The sequence below is a fragment of the Cebus imitator genome, unplaced genomic scaffold (assembly GCF_001604975.1).
Source record: "Cebus imitator isolate Cc_AM_T3 unplaced genomic scaffold, Cebus_imitator-1.0 Scaffold825, whole genome shotgun sequence".
Lineage (NCBI taxonomy): Eukaryota > Metazoa > Chordata > Mammalia > Primates > Cebidae > Cebus > Cebus imitator.
The window spans coordinates 240,919-261,527 of record NW_016108140.1 but is presented as its reverse complement, the minus strand read 5'-3'; the positions used below and the strand labels follow the sequence as shown (position 1 = coordinate 261,527).

The 20,609-nt window shown below is 41.5% G+C and overlaps 1 long non-coding RNA gene across 2 annotated transcripts in view; it reads right to left on the bottom strand.

Moving 5' to 3' along the window:
* Positions 1 to 279: 279 nt before the first annotated feature.
* LOC119469769 overlaps positions 280 to 20,609 on the bottom strand; it is a 71,380-nt gene continuing 51,050 nt past the window's right edge. The window contains exons 3-4 of one of the 2 annotated variants that reach the window (XR_005198612.1): positions 6,309 to 6,461; positions 280 to 1,466 (exon numbers count right to left, since the gene is read on the bottom strand). This is a non-coding gene — a long non-coding RNA (uncharacterized LOC119469769). Of the gene's footprint in view, positions 1,467 to 5,761; positions 5,982 to 6,308; positions 6,462 to 20,609 lie in introns of those variants that run through there. The other variant, XR_005198613.1, reaches the window with a different exon arrangement.

Sequence of the window (20,609 nt, the reverse complement as noted above, 5' to 3'; positions counted from 1 at the left end):
AGCAGAGCGGGCGGGAAAGTGTTCACAGGGCTGGGTCCTCCTGAGGCCTCTCTTCCTGGCTTGCTGACTCCACTGTCTAGCTGTGTCCTCATCTGGCTTTTTCCTCTGTGCACGCATCCCTGGTGACTGTGTATACCCAAAAGTGCTCTTCTTCTAAGGACGACAGACATCTTGGATTATAGAGTCCCCCCGTATGACCACATTTTCCCTTAATCCCCTCTTGAAAGGTTGTATGTCCAAATACAGTCACATTCTGCGGTCCTGCGGGCTAGGGCTTCTGCAGATGAATACAAGGGACACAGCTCAGCCAGTAACACAGAAAGCGTGGACATGTTCATGCAGCAATGGGAATGGAGCCACAGAGCAAGCCACCTCGGAAGACAAATCCAAAGACAGGCCACTTACCAGAAATTGGGACCTCCTCTGCAGCTGGCCAACTTTACTCCCACCCATGCTACACACCTAGACTTCCCCCAGTGCTTGTCTTCTCCCGAGGAGGGAAAACTGTAGGACCCCTCCAGGAATGGTGATCTTGCTGCTCCCCTTGACTGGTCTCTGAATTCCCAGGTCCTGGCAGCACAAAGACCCAAAGCTCCCCAGCTCCCAGGCCTTGGGGTGTTCCTGTCCCTTCCGGGTGTTCCCGTGGCCCTATGGAATTATCCACTTTTTTAGCTTACATATGAAAAAAACCAATTTTGTCCTTTCCAACACATGAGGTACTCTGCTGGGGACATAGTGGCAGGATTCAGACCCCCGTGAGGGCTCCTGTGCACCCTGGAGCCACCTCCTCGATAGCAAGATGGCACTTACTGCCCAACAGAGCAGCCCCATGTGATGCTCTGAGGATGCTGAGCTCAGCCCCCTTCTCCTGCCTTTGCCTGCACTGTTCCCCCTGACTAGAATGCCTTCCCCATCCCTTCTTCCCCAACCCAAGTCCTCTTCATCCCCTAGAGATTGGCTCAGATCCCAGTGTCCCCAGAAGACCTCACAGTCCCCAAAAGTCCTCACTGATCTCTTGACTCCTGTAGGAACACCTAGTAGTTGGTCAATATTCTGGCCACCGTTTTCTCTAATGGTTTGGGGGCATGCGTTTTTTCCTTCTGGCTGGCTTCATCAGCGATGCCCTGTTGCTCACAGTCTAAGGCCTTCCTCCACCTGGACTCAACCTCTGGTCTTGTCCTTAGGTCTCCCCTACTTTACCTCCCTATTCTCACTCTGCTTTTCACTGTGCCTACCACTCATCCGGTGCATCATCAGATGGGAATGGTCTCAACTCTCTAACCCAGAGCCCGCAGGCTCCTGAATGTGACAAAAGTGTGTCATATTCTTCTGGCATTCCCAGTAACATCCAAAACAGGAATTTGCAGTCTCTTCTATGGTTGACTAACATGAGGCCCATTTTTCCAGAACAGGCATCATGTATTCTCTACTGTCCACAACGGCATATATCCTCAAATGGGACACAGCTAGGGAGAGAAGAGGAAAAGGCACAATCATTTATTAAATGTTGAAATAACACTGTTGGCACCCCACCCAGATGTCGATTGCAGAGCCCCCACCCCCAGCTGCTGTGATGATTAGACCCGTAGCTGCACTGCCCAGAGGACTGCCCTCCCCTGAGAAGTTACACCTACCTCCCTGGGAGCAGGCTGTCGGCTGATTGATAAGAGGTACACAACCTGGGCCCCTTCACTTTAAAATGAACGTAGGATCATGCTGAGGCTGGAGCCACATCTTTGTTTAGTGTTCCCCACCATATCCTGCTTCCCTGACTTTCCTATGGGTTTCTTCTTAGAGGACAGCCTCAATAAGTCACTGACACACCAAGTCATTTGCCCTGTTACTCAATAGGCCTAAGCCAGACATCTGCCAGCCAGGACCTCTGCCAGCCTCATCACACACATTGGTTTATCAGTCCCCTTAATCATCTCATCCTTCAATGGAGGAATCAGAGGTTGAGTCCTTGCCAAGAAGAATGGAGCAATTTGACCAGCAATTCCATACCCAGTCAAACTATCAATCAAACGTAAGGGGAATTGAAGAGGTTTTAAGAGAGGAAATCTCAAAAAGGTTTTCTCCCATATACCCTTTCTGGGAAAAAAAATTGCTTGAGGGAGTACTACAGAAAAAAAAAATGTGCAATTCATAGAACAGTAATTCACAATTTTCTTAAAAAAATGAATCAACCAAGAAAGCAAGGAAAAGAAATCCCCAGGTAACAGCTGTCCAGCAAGTATTCAAAGCAGTCAATTCTACTCAAGCAGCTCAACTAAAAGTAGGATTTAAAAGCCAGATAATCACACGGGTTTAAAGAGTCATGTGCTTTCACTAAGAAAAATAAAAGTCTGAGGGCTTGGGTTTTAACACTCCCATTGAGTCTGAAGAATAGACCTTGAGTTCCAAAGGCAAGAAGGTAGAACAGAGTCACCTACTTAAAGCCAGCACACTTCGAGGGCTATACCTTCAATAAGATAGAAATGGGCAGAAATGAGGGGAGACAGGAATCTACCCACTGACCCAAGAAAATAAAAATGAAGCTTTTCTCTGTTTGATCTCTGGAGGCAGATGTTGGAGGAACTCTCTTATGAGGTACCAAAATCCTAGCCCTATATCTCACGTGAACTTGGTGTTCAAATTTACACCACTTGCTTGGCACAGGAATCACTTGACCAATAAATTAACTTTAACATGGTGCAGGATCAGAGATACCTAGGGGAAGAAAACACAAAGCACTCGATGCCAAGCACTTCCATAAGCCGGTTTGGATGGGAGTCCTGTGGTGGGACATGGAGGGAGAACCTCAGAAACTGAGGTCACAATCAGAAGTTTTAATCACCGTGAGCAAGAATTAGCACATGGGATAAACTTGCATGCACTAGAACTTGAGATACTAGAAAGATCAGAAGTTTATAGTGAAATAATTGTATTTAAAAGGATTAACAGATAAAAGGGCCATAAAACATAAGAAGAAAAGGGAAGATTTGAATCCCTTAAAACTTCTAGAAATTGAATATGTAGTCACTAAAATTAAAAACTCAGTGGCTGAATAAAATAGATTATTAGGCACAGCTCAAAAGAGAGCTGGTTAACCAGAAAATAGGGCTGAGGAAATTAGCCAGAATGCAGCACAGAGAGATAATGAGAAGAAAAATATAAAAGAGAAGCTGGATCACAAAAGATAAAAAAGAAGATTTTATATATATATATATATAAAATAGGAACTCCAGAAAAATGCAAATGGAACCTAGGCAATGGAGTCATATTTGACACCAATTCTCTGATACCAACTGGGCATACTACAATCTAATTCAATTCTGACCCTAGAAACCTGGAGTTAGTGCAGCCCCCTCATATTAAGGGCACAGTCCTTCACAGAACTGCCCCCCTTAAGACGTCAGCCACAAGTTTCAGATGTCCTCAAGACACTTGCAGTTCTTCCTGGCTGGCTACAATTTCCAAAATGTTTTGGTTTCACCCCTACTAAGTGACTGGAATACATTCTGACACTAACCACCTGGAGGGAGCATCAGATCTCACAAGTTAAAGGGCTCAGCCCTTCAGAAAACTTGATGAGAAAAATCTCACATCAAGTCTCAGAGGCCATTCACATTTCTGACTCATTGATAAATCCAGAGGGTCCCACAGCCCCTTCAGGTTTGATCATTCATTAGAACAGCTGATAGAACTGACTGAAAGCCCTATAGTTCACAGTTACTGCTTTCTTATCAAGAATACAGATCAGGGGCAGCCAAATGGAGAAGCACATAGAGCAAGGGTCGTGGGGAGAGGCGCAGCACAGAGCTTTGATGCCCTCTTCTGATGGAATCCAAGCGCATCACCCCCAGCACATCAATGCATTCACCAACCAGGAAGCTCCACTGAGCCTCCTGTCCAGAGATTGTATTGGGCTTTCATTATGTAGGTATGACAGCTGTGTCACTGAGTTCAATCTCTAGCCCTACACCACTGCCCAGAGGTCGAAGGTTGGGCTTGCCCAAATTTTCAACCCAGTAATCACATGACTGGCCTTTCTACTGACCAGCCTCCACCCTGATGCTATCTCAGGGCTGCCATGAGTCACCTAATTAGTATAACAAACAACTCCTATGGCTCTGCAAATTCCAATGGTTTTTGAAGCTCTGTGATGGGGCAAAAACTAGATATTTTTCTTTATTATGCCACAGGAGGAAAAGCCATGTGTGAAAAAACAATGATAATGACTGAGAGTCTTTCAGAATTGACTAAAGTCATGAATCCTCAGACTGAAATAGCAGTGAGTCCTGAGAAGGTTAATAAAATATGTCTATACCAGGTACATCACGGTGAAAATGGAAGACACCAAAAACAAAGAAAAAAATTCTAAAACCACCGTAAAGAAAAGACTAATTTGCCTCCAAAGCATAGCAATTAGAAAAATTTCCCATCTGTACTATCAAGGCTGGAAGGCAATGGAGAAATATCTTGAAATTTTCTTGGGGGAAATACCTCTGCACTAGGTAAACTAGCATTTATGAGTGAGGACAAAATAAAGACGTTTTCAGACATGAAATACTGACATTCTATGGTTTGAAAGTTTCTGTCTCCTCCAAAACTTAATCCCCAATGCGGCAGTATTGGGAGATGTGGCCTTTGGGAGGTAATTGAGGCATGAGGACTCTGTCCTGATGAATGGGATTAGGTGCCCTTATAAAAGGGCTTGATAGAGGGAATTTACACCTTTTTGTCCTTTCCTTCTCTGTGACAGGTGAGGCCACATCGTTCACCCCTCTAAAGATGCTGCAATAAAGCACCATCTTGGAAGCAGAGAGCAGCCCTCACCAGACAACTGAACCTGCTGATACTTTGTTCTTGGACTTCCAACCTTCAGAGGTGTGAGAAATAAATTTCAATTGTTCATAAGTTACCCAGTCTTAGGTAATTTGTTAGAGTCATAGGAAGACATGGACTTGACTAATACAACATATTGATGGAAAAAAAATGACGATAGGATGACTTTCAGAAGAAAAGCGACTGACTTAACAGTAAAGAGTAATAAGCAAATGAGCTGGTAAATACTGGCTGTTAAGATATGCAAAATAACTAAACTAATAGCAATTTTCAAAAAGACAAAACTAAAATAATGAATAAAAACTAAGATAAAAGATGTCTTTTGTGAGAGGAAGGCAGAAAAACCATCAACCTTAGATTTTGTTAAATAAGTAGGAAAAAAACTACAAGTAATCAATAAATGAATTGAAAACTCAAATGAATTTGTAGCTAAGGAAGGAAAGAAGCAAAGTTATAATAAAGTGAAAATATGATTGTAAAAAATACCAAAATGTATCTTTAATCACAATAGGTATAAATTTGCTATACTGGCTAATTAAAAGATAGAAAACCTCAAATTTTATTAAAAACCAAATGAAACACAATTATATATCAAAATATAATGACCAAATGTTGAATGTAAATGAATGATAAAATATTCCAAGAAGACAATAAGACCAAAAGTTGGACACAGGTATACTAATTTTATATAAAATAGACTTTAAGGCAGAACGCATTCTTTTTTTTTTTTTAATTGTACTTTAGTTTCTGGGGTACATGTGCAGATCATGCAGGATTGTTGCATAGGTGCATACATGGCAAGGTGCTTTGCTGCCTCCATCCCGCCGTCCCCTATATCTGGCATTTCTCCCCACAGAACACATTCTTAAATGAAATACAGAGGTTTGTTGCAAAATGAAAAGGAAGAATTCACCAGGAAGAGGGACTACTTGCCTATATGCACCACCAACAAAACCCCAAAATAGATCAATAAAATACATTTTCTTTTAATGAACAAAATTAAAGGAAAAATTAAGACATCCACAATTTTTGGAAAGAAATGTTAATACTTCTTTCAAAACTAGGAGTAAATAGTCTTGTCCTCTTTGTTCACCCCCAGTCATAATTGCAAGAATGGTGTCTTGCTCTCACCGGGCATCCAATAATGCACCCAACTAAAAAAGAAGAAAGGAATACGTGACTGGTTGAGCCCCAGCCAGAAGGTCATTCTGATCCGGTTCAGAGCACACCCTTGCTGGTTGAGGTCCCTCCAGCCTGTATGAGACAAGCTGGGTGCTGCCAGGCCCCACAACTGGTCCCACACCCCAGCTTCCCCCAGACCTGGCACCTAGGGCCCTGACTATGGCCCAGTTCTGACCCCAATTCCCAAGATCTGTCTCAAGAAACAAGATGGGACACAGGGTCAACCTCACTTCCAGCCAGTCCTTGTCTCAGGCCTTTGCCCTGATAACTAGGCCCCCACCATGTCTTGCCCTACTCACTTTTTCATATTGCTCGTCCACACCATCCTCTGGGCCTGACATCATACATGTGAGCTTCTGTTGTAATTAACATTGTTATTCATTCAGCAGTTGCCATGGGCCAGCACAGGACTGGGTTCTTTACATGCATTATCCCTGGTTCTTACAAGGAGCCTGTGAAGTAAATAGAATATTTAAATGGGAAAAATTATTTGGTCCACGTCAACCTCAAACCCAATTTCCTAAATAAACCTAATCCATTAATACAATTAAAATAACATGCTAACCTGTAAAATGCTGAAAATATTGCTTTCTGATCACTAAACAATCAATGATTATCACCAAGGAACTACATTTTGTCAAAAATGAGACATCTCAGTGCCAGCAAAGATGTCTGCTTGTCAACAAAGATGTCAAAGATGTTTGTTTTGTCAACACTCGGAGATCTTCAAAAGTCTGCAAGACACACTGATAATGTCCCATTTGTATTTCAAATGTAACTCTAAACCTTTTTCCCATGTGGTTTTGTTTTCTGAAGGTATAATTTACATAGAGAGAAGAGCCTAAATGTTCAGTTTTTTATATGGTATGCAGTCATGCTATAAGCATGTGTCCTTCCCAGGCAACATCCCCAAGCCCTCCAAGAAGGGAGCTTTCAGGAATTGAGTTTTGTTCCCCCAAAATTTATATATTGAAGCCCTCACTCCCATTGTGGCTATATAGTCATGCATCTCTTAACAGGGATATGCTCTGAGAAATATGTTGTTAGCAGATTTTGTCATCATACAAGCATTATGGAGTGTACGTACACAGACCTAGATGGTGTAGCCTACTCCACACATAAGCTATATGCTCCTTGGCTAAAAACCTGTACAGCAGGTTGCTGTACTGAATACTGTAGGCAATGGTAACACAATGTATTTGTGTATCCAAACATATCTAAGCAGGCATGTCAAAATATAGTAAAAATATTAAAGATAAAAATGATCCACTTGGATGGACCACTTACCATGTATGGAGCTTGCAGGACTGGAAATTGCTGTGGGTGAGTCAGTGAGTGAGTGGTGAGTGAAGGCCTAGGACATTACTTCACACTACAAGAAACTTAAATACTGCACACTTATGCTACACTGAATTTACTTTTTAAGTATTTTTTCTTTCTTCAATAATAAATTAACCTTAGCTTGCCATAAATTGTTAGGGTCATTGACAATTCTAAATTGTCCCAGTCTGAGTGAGTGTGGGTGTGGGTGTGAGTCCCTACCTTGTGTCCTGTGTTGGCAGGATAGGCTCCAGCCATTCATGACCTTGACCTGGAATAATTGAGTAAATAATTATTCCATTTGTTTTAATTAGTTTTTCTTAAATGTACATATAGCTCACATTTATTTCAATGTTTAATATTTGAAGTGTTTTGAGTCTTTATTTAGAAGTTTGGTGATGTTTTTGTGACCAGAAATATGCCATAGGAACTTAAATATTGTTTATACCAATTAGCCTTATAGGGAAGTTGGTTTTGTTATACGTCATTTCACTGAAGGTCACAGTTGCCAAGAACCTATCAATGACATTAAGTGAAGGCTTACTGCCCAATAAACTTTTTGGTTTTTCCTGGAGTCAGAAAAAAAAAAATTATTTACTTTACAGACTTTTTAATTGTTTTTAAGTTTCCTGTTGACACACATAATTTTACATGTTTATATGAATAAAATGTAATGATCAAGTCAGGGTATATGGCATGTCCATCACCTTGAATACTCATCATTTCTGTCTGTTGGGAACATTTCAAGTCCTTTCTCCTAGAAGCTTTAAAATACACAAATTATCGCTAACTATAGTCGGCTACTCTGCTATTGAATATTAGAACATATCTCTTCTATATAACTGATTCAGTGTACCCATTAACCAATCTGCATTATCCCCTCCCACACAACCTTCATGGCCTCTGATAACTATCAATCTATTCTCTACTTCCATGAGATCAAATTTTTTGACTCCTGCATATAAATGAGATCATGCAACATTTGTCTTTTGGTGCCTGGCTTATTTCACTTAATATAATGACCTTCTGTTTGATCTCTGTTGCTGCAAATGACATGATTTCATTTTTTTATAGTCAAATATTATTCCATTACAGTCAAATGGGGTATATACACCCCATTTTCTTTGTTTATGTATCCATTGACAAACACTTAGGTTGATTCCACATCTTTGCTATTGTAAATAGTGCTGCAATAAATCAATATCCAAGTGCTGGTATCTCTTTAATATACTTATTTATTTTCCTTTGGATAAATACCCAGTCATGGAATGACTGGATTATACTGTAGTTCTATTTTTTGTTTTTTGATAAATCTCCATACTGTTTTTTATAGTGGCTGTCCTAATTTCTAATTCATATTTCCCCCAACAGAGTATAAGAGTTCCCTTTTCTTTCTGTGGGTTTTTGGTTTTGGTGTCTGTGCTTCTGAGGTCTTAGCCATAAAATCTCTACCTAGACTAATGTCCTAAAATGTTTTCCCTAGGTTTTCTTGTAGTTTTATAGTTTGAGGGTCTTACATTTAACACTTTAACCCATTTTGAATTGATTGTTTATATGGGGGGTCCAGTTTCATTCTTCTGCATGTGGATATCCAATTTTCCCATCACCAGTTATTGAAGAGGCTGTCATTTCCCTAAGGCATGTTCTTGGTGCCTTTGTCAAAAACCAGTTGGCTGAAAATATGTGGATTCAGGATTCTGTTCCATTGGTCTGTGTGTCTGTTTCTATACCAATACCATGCTGTTTTGGTTACCATAGCCTTGAAATGTATTTTGAAATCAGGTAGTGTGAAGGGCTTCCAGCTTTGATATTTTTGCTCAGGTTTGCTTTGGCTATTTAGGCTTTTTGTTGTTGTTGTTTGATATAAATATTAGGACTATTTTTTCTAATTCTGTGAAAAAATATTAGATTGGTAATTTGATAGGGATTGCACTGAATCTAGATTGCCTTGGGCTGTGTGGTTATTATAATGAAATTAATTATTCAAATCCATGTGAATGAGATATCTTGCCATTTGCATGTATTCTCTTCAATTTCTTTTATCAGCATTTTGTAGTTTTCCTTGTAGAGATTTTTCGCCTCCTTGGTTAAATTTTGTCCTAGGTATTTTATCTTTCTTGTAGCTATTGTAAAAGAGACTGCCTTCTTGACTTCCTTCTCAGCTAGTTCATTAATGGTATGCAGCAAAGTTACTGATTTTCGGAATGCTGCCATTGTGTCCTGCAACTTTACTGAATTTATTTATTAGATCTAAGAGGTTTTTTTATGGGGTCAAGTTTTTTTCTAGATATAAAATCATATCATCAGCTATGCATGATGGCTCACACCTATAATCCCAGAACTTTGGGAGGCCAAGGAGGGTGGATCACCTCACCTTAGGTCAGGAGTTTGAGACCAGCCTGGCTAACATGGTGAAACCCCGTGTCTACTAAAAATACAAAAATAAGCCAGGCATGGTGGCACACACCTGTAATCCCAGCTACTAGGGAGGCTGAGGCAGGAGAATCACTTGAACCTGGAAAGCAGAGGTTGCAGTAAGATGACATCATGTCACTGCACTACAGCCTGGGTGACAAAGTGAGACTCTGTCTCGAAAAAAAAAAAAAAATCATATCATCAGCAAAAAGGGACAGTTTGACTTCCACTTTTCTAATTTGGATGCCCTTTCTTTCTTTTTTTTTTCCTTTTATTTTATTGCATTTTAGGTTTTGGGGTACATGTGAAGAACATGCAAGATTGATTCATGGGTACACATATACATGTGGCAGTGTGATTTGCTGCCTTCCTCCCCATCACCTACATCTGGCGTCTCTCCCCCTGCTACTCTCCCCAACTCCCCATCCCCCACCATCCCTCCCCTATTTCCCCCCAACAGACCCCGGTGTGTGATGTTCCCTCCCTGTGTCCATGTGTTCTCATTGTTCAACACCTGCCTATGAGTGAGAACATGCGGTGTTTGATCTTCTGCTCTTCTGTCAGTTTGCTGAGAATGATGGTTTCCAGTTTCATGGGATGCCCTTTATTTCTTTCTTTTGACCAAGTACTCTGGCCAGAACTTCCAGTACTGTGTTGAATTATAGTGGTGAATATGAGCATCCTCGTCTTATTCTAGTTCTTAAAGGAAAGCCATTCAGCTTTTAGTCATTCATTATAATGTTATCCGTGGGTTTGTCTTATATGGCCATTATTAGGCTGAGGGATGGTCATTACATGCTTAGTTAGTTGAGGGTTTTTATCATGAAAGGATTTTGAATTTTACCAATATTTTTCTCCATCTATTAGATAATCATATGGTTTTATTCTTTATTCTGTTGATGTGATGTATCATGTTTATTGATTTGCACATGTCCAACCATCCTTGCATCCTTGGAATGATGATGTATTTTTTTAATGTGCTGTTGAATTTGGTTTGCTAACATTTTGTTGAGGATTTTTTCATCTATGTTCAATAGGAATCTTGGCCTGTAGTTGTCTTTTTTGTTGTGTGACATGCTTTGGCTGTGTCCCACCCAAAACCTCACCTTGAATTGTAATCCCCATGTGTCAAGGGCAGGTGGAGATAACTGGATCATGGGGACAGTTTCCTTCATACCATTCTTGTGATAGCGAGTGATTCTTATGAAATCTGATGGTTTTATAAGCATCTGGCATTACCCTCATTGCACCCAGTTCATTCTGCCACCCTGTGAAGAAGATGCCTGCTTCTCTTTTGCCTTCCACCATAATTGTAAATTTCCTGAGGCTTCCCCAGCAATGTGCAACTGTGAGTCAATTTAACCTCTTTCCTTTATAAGTTGCCCAGTCTTGGGTACTTCTTCATAGCAGTGTGAGAATAGACTAAAACAGTAAATTGGTACCAGGAGTGGGATGCTGCTGTAAAGATACCCAGAAATGTGAAAACAACTTTTGAACTAAGAAACAGGAAGAGGTTGGAACAGTTTGGAGGGTCAGAAGAAAACAGGAAGATGTGGTAAAGTTTGGACCTTCCTAGAGACTTGTTGAATGGTTGTGTCTAAAATGTTGATAGTAATATAGAAAATGAAGTCCAGGTTGAGGTGGTCTCAGATGGAGATAAGGAACTTCTTGGGAACTGGAACAAAAGTGATTCCTGTTACACTTTAGCAACAACACTGGTGGCATTTTTGTCCCTGCCCTGGATATCTGTAGAACTTTGAACTTGAGAGAGATGATTTAGCGTAAAAGTTTGGAAATTTTGCAGCCTGATGATGCAGTAGAAAGGAAAAACCGATTTTCTCAGGAGAAATTCAAGCTGGCTGCAGGAATTTGCATAAGTAATGGGGAGATGAATGTTAATCAGGAAGACAGTGGGGAAAATGTCTCTCGGACATGTCGAGACTTTCATAGCAGCCCCTCCCATCACAGACCCAAAGGCCTAGGAGGGAAAAGTGGTTTCATGGGCCAGACCCAGGAAACCCCTGCTCTGTGCAGCCTCAGGACATGGTGCCCTGTGTCCCAGCTACTCCAGCTCCAGTTATGGCTAAAAATACAGCTTGGCCCATTGCTTCAGAGGCTGTAAGCCCCAAGCCTTGGTGGCTTACAGGTGTGTTGAGCCTGTAAGTGCACAAAGTCAAGAATTGAGGTTTGGGAACCTCTGCCTAGATTTCAGAGGATGTATGAAAACATCTGGATGTCCAGGCAGAAGTTTGCTTTGGGGCATAGCAGCCATGGAGAACCTCTGCTTGTGCTGTGTGGAAGGGAAACACGGTGTCAGAGCCCACATACAGTGTCTCCACTGGGGCACTGCCTAGTTGAGCTGTGAGAAGAGGGCCACCTTCCTCCAGACCCCAGAATGGTAGATCCACTGACAGTTTGCACCACATACCTGGAAAAGCCACAGATACTCAACATCAGCCTGTGAAAGCAGCCAGGAGAGGGGGGTACCCTGCAAAGCCTCACAGGTGGAGGTGCCTAAGGTTGTGGGAGCCCATCAGCATGACCTGGATGTGAGACATAGAGTTAAAGGAGATCATTTTGGAGCTTTAAGGTTTAGTGACTGCCCTATTGGATTTCAGAATTGGGTGTGAAGGCTTTAGCCCCTTTTTTTTGGCCAATTTCTTCCATTTGGAATAGGTGTATTTAACCAATGCCTGTTCCTCCATTTTATCTAGGAACTATCTAACTTGCTTTTGATTTTACAGGCTCATAGGCAGAAGGCACTTGCCTTGTCTCAGATGAGACCTTGGACTTGGACTTTTGGGTTGATGCTGGCATTAGTTAAGAATTTGGGAGACTGTTGGAAAAGCATGAATGTGTTTTGAAATGTGAGGATATGAGATTTTGTAGGAGTCAGGGGCAGAATGATATGGCTTGGCTGTGTCACCATCCAAAACGTCATCTTGGATTGTAATCTCCATAATCCCCAAGTGTCAAGGGCAGGACCAGGCAGTTTCTACCATGTTGTTCTTGTAATAGTGGGTGAGTCTCAAAAGATCTGATGCTTTTCTAAGTACCTGGCATTTCCCCTGCTTTCATTCACTCTTCCCTGCTACCCTGTGAAGAAGGTATCTGCTTCTTCTTTGCCTTCCTCCATGACTATAAGTTTCCTGAGGCCTCCCCAGCAATGTGAAACTGTGAGTCAATTTAACCTTTTTCCTTTATAAATTGCCCAGTCTTGGATATTTCTTCATAGCAGTATGAGAACAGACTAATACATTGTGTCTTTAGTTTTGCTATCAGGATAATGCTGGCTTTGTAGAATGAGTTAGGGGTCATTCCTTGGTCTTCAATTTTCTGGAATAATTTGAAGAGAATTGGTATTAATTTTCTTTGAATGTTTGGTAAAATTCAGCAGTGAAGCTATCTAGTCCTGGAATCTGTTTATTGGGAGATTTTTTATTACTGCTTCAATCTTACTACTTGTTATCTGTCTTCTCAGGTTTTCTGTTTCTTCCTGATTCAATCTAGTGTGTATCCAGGAATCATCCATTTCTTCTAGGTTTTCCAGTTTGTTCGTGTTTAGTTGTTCATAATAACCTCTAATGATTTTTGTAGTTCGGTCTTCTCTTTTTTTCTCTTGATTTATCTAGTAAATGGTTCTTCAATTTTGTTTATTTTTCAAAATCCAATTTTTTGTTTTATTGATCCTTGAAATTTCTTTTTACTTTCTATTTTGTTTAGTTCTGCTATAGTCTTTATTATTGCTTTCCTTCTATCAATTTTGGCTTGGGTGTGTTCTTGCTTTTCTAAATCCTTGAGGTGCATCATTAGATTGTTTATTTTAAATATTTCTACTTTTTGATGTAGGCATTTGTCACTATAAACTTCCCTCTTCACATTGCTTTGGTGTATCCGTAAGTTTTGGTGAGTTGTGCTTGATTTTCATTTGTTTCTAGTAATTTTTAAATTTCCTCCTTAATTCATTCCTTGTGCCAATGGTCATACAGGAGAATGTTGTTTAATTTTCATGTTTAATTTCCATTTGTACAGTTTCCAGAGTTCTTCTTGGTACTGATTACTGATTTTCTTCTACTGTGATCTCAGAAGATACTTGATATGATTTTTTTAAATTTGTTTAGATTTGCTTTGTGTTCTAACATATGTTCTAACCTGAAGGTGTTCCTGTGTTGATGAGAAGAATACGTATTCTACAGCTATTGGAAGAAATGTTCTGTAAATGTCTCTTAGGTCCATTTAGTCTAATGTGCACTTTAAATCCAGAATTTATTTGTTCATTTTCTGTCTAGATGATCTGTCTAATGCTGAGAGTGAGCTGTTGAAGTCCCCAGCTACTATAGTTTTGGAGTATACATCTCACTTTTTTTTTTTTTTTTTNTTTTTTGACAGAGTCTCTCTGTCACCCAGGCTGGAGTGGAGTGGTGCAATCTCAGCTCACTGCAAACTCCACCTGCCAGGCTCAAGCAATCTTCCTGCCTCAGCCTCCCAAAAAGCTGGGACTATAGGCACGTGCCACCACACTCAACTAATTTTTGTATTTGTGTAGAGATGGAGTTTCTCCATGCTAGCCAAACTGGCTTCAAACTCCTGACCTCAAGTGATCCACCAGCCTCGGCCTCGCAAAGTGCTGGGATTACAGGCGTGAGTCACTGCACTTGGCCTCTCTCTTTAAAAAATTTAATAATATTTGCTTTATACATCTGGGTTCTCCAGAATAGTTGCATGTATGTTTAGAATGTTATATCCTCTTGCTGAATAGTTCATTTATCATTATATAATAATCTTTATCTTTTTTGCCATTGTTGACATGAACTCTGTTTTATCTGATGTAAGTATATGTACTTCTATTCACTTTTTGTTCTCATTTTAATGGACTCTCTTTTTTCGTTCCTTTACTTTCAGTTTCTATGTGTCTTTATAGGTAAGATGAGTTTCTTGTAAGTAACAAATAGTTGGGCCATGTTATTTACCTATTCAGCCAATCTATATCTTTTAAGGGGAAAGTTTAATCCATTTATAGTCAAGGTTATTATTAATATGTGGGGGCTTATTTCTATCATTTGGTAACTGATTATTGGTAGTTTTGTATATCCTTTGTTTCTTTCTTTCTCTTTTATTGTTTATCATTATGGTTTGGTGGTTTTCTGTAGTGGTAACATTTGAGTATTTTCTTTTTCTTGTTTGTGTGTTTCCTCTACCAGTGAAATTTGTATATTCATGTGTTTTTATTATGGTAGATATTATTATTTTGCTTCTGGTGTAAGACTCCATTAAACATTTTAGTAGGGTCAGTCTAGTCGTAACAAATTCAGCTTTTGCTTGTCTGAGAAAAATTTCATTTCTCCTTCATTTATGAAGGATGACCTTGCTGGAAATAACATCTTTGGTTGACACTATTTTTATTTCAGCACTTTAAATATATCATCTCATTCACTCCTAGCCTGTAAGGTCTCTGCTAAGAAATCTGCTGTTAGTCTGATGGGGTTCCTTTATAAGTGACTAGAGGTTTTTCTCCTGGTGTTTTTAGAATTTCCTCTTCATCTCTGACTTTTTTTTTTTTCTTTTTTTGAGACGGAGTTTTCGCTCTTGTTACCCAGGCTGGAGTGCAATGGCACGATCTCGGCTCACCACAACCTCCGCCTCCTGGGTTCAGGCAATTCTCCTGTCTCAGCCTCCTGAGAGCTGGGATTACAGGCACACACCACCATGCCCAGCTAATTTTTTGTATTTTTAGTAGAGACGGGGTTTCACCATGTTGACCAGGATGGTCTCGATCTCTTGACCTCGTGATCCACCTGCCTCGGCCTCCCAAAGTGCTGGGATTACAGGCGTGAGCCACCACACTGGGCCCACCTTTGACTTTTGACATTTTAACTATAATGTGCCATGGAGATCTTTTCTGTTTAGCATTTTCTGAGTGTCCTGTATCTGGATATCTAAATCTCTCGCTAAACTTGAGAAGCTTACATCTATTATTTTGTTAAATAGGTTGTCTAACTCTTTTATTTTCTCTTCATCTTCTGGAACTCCAAGAATTTGAATATTTGGCCACTTTATGATATACCATATATCATAGGTAGGCTTTGCTCATTCTTTTTATTCTTTTTTTCTTTGTTGTTTTTCTGTCTGTATTATTTCAAAAGGCCTGTCTTCAAGTACTGGAATTCATTTTCCGCTTGATCTAGTCTATTGCTGAACCTTTTAGACATATTTCATGTTTCACTCAATGAATTCTTTAGTTCCAAAATTTGTTTGGTTCTTTTTCATGATATATCTCTTTGGTAAATTTCTCATTAATATCCTGAATTGTTTTTCTGATTTCTTTTTACTGTTTTTCAGTATTCTCTTATATCTTACTGAACTTCTTTAAAATCAGTATTTTGAATTCTTTTTCTGGGATTTCATAAATTGACTTTGATTGTAATCTATTGTTGGGAGATTGTGTTCCTTTGTGAGCATTAAATTTTCTTGCTTTTTTGTGTTTCCTGTGTCCTTCCATTGATATCTGTGCATCTGGCATAGTAGTCACTTTCTTCCAATTTTTTAAGTTTTCTCTCATGGGGAATGCATTTTCCTGAAGATGTATCTATGGTGTTGGTTTGGTGGGGCACTTTGGCTTTGACTCTCAGTGCATCCAGCAGTGTAGCCTCCATATGATTTGTTTAGCTGTAAACAGCATCAGTGGTGCCTGTGATTTCCTCAATGGCTTAGGGTCCAGTTATCAGTGAAGGATATCGTGAAGTTTTGCTGGGGACTGGGATGTCAGGTGGGCCAATCTTTTGGCTTCAGTAGTGGCAGTGGTGGGCTGACCATGCCTGTCTTTGGGGTCCGGGGCAGCATACATTAGCACAGGTATCACAGGTTCAAACAGGCCAATTCTTGGGCCTCCACGTGGCTTGCTCAAATACAAAGAATGGCAGCACGTGGATGTGTGAGTTCTCAAGCCCCTGAGCAGAAGGAATGGTGTGTGTGATGGCAGTAGCAGTGGTAGAACAGCCTTCTGGGCCCTGTGTCACGCATACTAACACTGGCAGTTTCTGTGATGGGCTGAGTGGACCAGTCTCCAGGCCTGCAGGTTGTATGTGCAGGTTAGTGCCAACTGTGTGCTAGTGGCACAGTGAGTAGGCTCAACTTCAGGATGCCAATGACAGTAGACTGTTCTGGAAGATCTCCAGGCCCCCAGACAGCATGCTATGGCATGGGGGACTGCAGGCAAGCTTGTCCTCAGGCCCCAAAATGATACCTACAGGCACTAGCTGTGTTAGGCTGGAGCAGGGTGTTTCCCAGGCCCACAGTGGAATGCTTGGTTTGGGGGTGGCAGTGGCTTCACTTTATCCTTGCTCCTAGGGAAAATGTGGTTACTTTCGGTGGTAGCAGCCATATCCAGGTGGGTGGAGAACACATTTGGCTTATGTTTTAGTCCGGGTGGCACCAGCCCACGGTTGGCTTGAACCTCAGCCACAGCAGTGCAGCAATGATGGCTGTGTCGAGGTGGGGGGGCTATGTGCATATGAAAGTACATAGTGGCTCCGATGGTGGAAGCAGCAGGGTTATAGCCAGTGGCCCATGCTTTAGCCCCAGGAGCAGCAGCCAGTTGCAGTGGTAGCTGAAGGTGGGGAACATCACTGGGGCTCCAGGGATATGAAGATGCAGACATGGTTGAGCAGGATGCAGTCTTTTGGGGGTTAGGATCTCAAAGTGGTGCCTTACTGTAGCTGCTTAGGACTGCGCAGGGAGGGAGAGAGCAGTGTGGGACCCACGTAAGGACCCATTGCTCCTCTCTGGAGCAACGTCATCTCACTGTCTCCAGGCAGCTTTGTTAGCTTCAGGGCTGGTAAAGTTCAAGTGGCTTTACCATGGCTAGGTTGCAGGAGTCCATGGTGGGACTATGGACATCTGAGACCTCTCACTTACCCTTTCCTCACACTGGGGAGTCTCTCCAGGATCCCAGGTAATCTTAGCCAGGCGAGCTGCTTCGCTTCCCTCTCTTTCCTTCCTTTGGATGTTTCCTGTCACTTCTCTGTTGAATGCCAGTGTTCTCTCTTTGTTGATCTTTTAGAAAGTGATTATCTGCCCACTACTGGCGTTCTTCTTTGTGGAAGTGAGTACAAAATCCCTCTGGTCAGCCATCTTGGGGTTTATTTTTAACTTTTTAACTCTTTTGTAATAACACTGAGCTTAAAACACAAACACTAGCTGTGGTAAAAAAAAAAATTTTTCTTTATATCCAGATTCTATAAGCTTTTCTCTATTTTTTAAATTATTTTCTTTTTAAACTTTTTAATTAAAAACAAAGACACACACCCATTAGCCTAGGCCAACACAGGGTCAGGATCATTAACATCACTGTCTCCCACCTCCACATCTTGTCCCACTGGAAGATCTTCAGAGGCAATAACACACACGGAGCTGTCACCTCCTAGGAAAACAATGATTTCTTCTGGAATACCTGTCAAAGTACTTGCCTTAGGTTGTTTCACAGTAAACCTTTTTTACAAATAGAGATTAAAGATATAGCATAGTAAACACATAGACTAGTAGCATAGTTGTTTGTTATCAAGTATTAGGTACTGTATATAATTGTATGTGCTATTCTTTTATACAAGTGGCAATACAGTAGGTTTGTTCACACCAGTATCGCCACAAGTACACGAGTAATGCATTGTGCTACAACATTATGATGGCTGTGGTGTCACTAAGCTATAGGGATTTTTCAACTCTATTGCAATCTTATGGGACCACTGTAATATAAGCAGTCTGTCATCATCAGGACCATCATTTAGAAATAGGGTTTTTAAGAGGCAATTACAGTTGAATAAGGTCATAGGGGTGAGGTCCTTATTTAATGGGATTAGTAACAGTTTAAGAAGAAGAAGAGGGGCCGGTGCCATGGCTCATGCCTGTAATCCCAGCACTTTGGGAGGCCAAGGCAGGAGGATCACGATGTCAGGAGATAGAGACCCTCCTGGCCAACATGGTGAAACCCCGTCTCTACTAAAAATGCAATAAAAATTAGCTGGGCATGGTGGCTCATGCCTGTAGTCCCAGCTACTTAGGAGGCTAAGGCAGGAGAATTGCTTTAACCCAGGAGGCAGAGATTGCAGTGAACCTAGATCATGCTTGGGTGACAGTGCAAGACTTTGGAAGAAGAAGAAGGAGAAGGCGAAGGTAAAGGAGAAGGAGAAGGAGAAGGAGAAGGAGAAGGAGAAGGAGGAGCTACATGTAGCTTGCTCTTCCCATTCACGCATCAAGGAAAGGCCATGGGAGGACACAGTGAGAAGGTAGCCATCCATAGCCAAGAAGAGAGCCCTCACCAGAACCCACCCTGCCAGCACCCTGATCTTGGACTCTCAGACTGCAGACTGTGAGAAAATAATGTACATTGTATTAGCTACGCACTTTGTGGTATTTTGCTATGGAAGCCTGAACTGGCCAATACAGAACCCCTATCCTGATATCTTCCCCAGGCTGGTTTGCCTGTGTGAACCCCACCACCCATGCATGGATTCCCCCCAGCTGATAAGATGGAGCAGCCAGGGGAGTCATGATAGCACATCAAAAATGGCCCCTTCCCTGGCTGGCCAGGGCTGTGACCCCGGAAGGCATGCTTGGAGCCAAGTGGAGCAGCCAGATGGCTTTGGGAAAGGACATGTGAGGGTCTCTGCCCCTGTTGCAGCACTGCAGAAGCCTCAGCCTCCTCTCCCCATCTGTCCCCACCAAAGCCCAAAGGGAAGGCTGCAGCTTTCTTATGGATAGGTTTGCAGGTTTTATTTATTTTTAGACAATTTCTCACTTTCTTTCTCCTGTGGCCAGTCCTGTCAGTATTAGAGAGGTGTGTGGGAGGAGGCCAGCTGTAATAAATCCTTAATGAGTTGTTAAATCAGTCCGAGAAATACGACAGGAGCTATTTGACCAGGAAATGGGATTCTAGGTCTCCGCACTGAAGACTTGTTATTTTTAACATGAAGTTAAGAGGAAACTCTCTCAAGGTAAGGACCACAGTAAATTCAAACTCACTTTCATTCTTCTTCCATAAGTTTATAGCAGTAGAAGATTGGTAAACTCAGGGGGAGCCACTTGAAAGGGGGGAAAATAAAATAAAATCCCATGTAACATACTTCGACTGGGTATTTCCACTCCCTTGAATGCCGAGTCAGCAGGGGAAAGGCCATGCTGAAAGCCCTGGGACTGAGCCCAGGAAGGCGAGTCTAGCCTGGGCTTCTCATCAGCTAGCAGGGTGGCCAGTGATCATGGAGCTCCCTTCCCCTGCAGGTCTTAGTCTCCTCCTCTGTAGCATGGGGGGATTGGGTTTCTTCACTTTATTGATTTAACATCTGTTGAGATCCATCTGGTGTCCATCAGTGTTGGCCTCTACAATGCAGATGAACTGACCATGTGCTGTGCCCTCCAGGGACCCCAGGAGGTGACGTAGACCAACAGAGACCTACAGAGTGGTCAGTGCTGTGCAGAATCTCATGGTGGAGGGGCATGGAGGAGACGTGGACAGGGCACTCACTCCAGACTGCAGACCATGGAAAGGTAGATCAGTGTGGTCCCTAAGCTGAGTTTTTAAAGGTGAATAAGAGACTTATAGGTTGGGGTGGCTGAGACCTCAAGCAGAGGGATCATAGGAGTACCCCCTTATCCACAGGGAACATCTTCCAAGACGCCCAGTGGACACTGCGGGTAGAACCAAATTGTATATACTATGTTGTTTTCTATACACAAATCCTATGATAAAGTTTGATTTATAAATTACGCATAGTAACAGATTAACAATAAAATAGGAAATAACTAAACATAAAATAGAAAATTATGAGAATATACTATAATAAAAGTTATGTGAATGTAGTCTCTATGCCTCT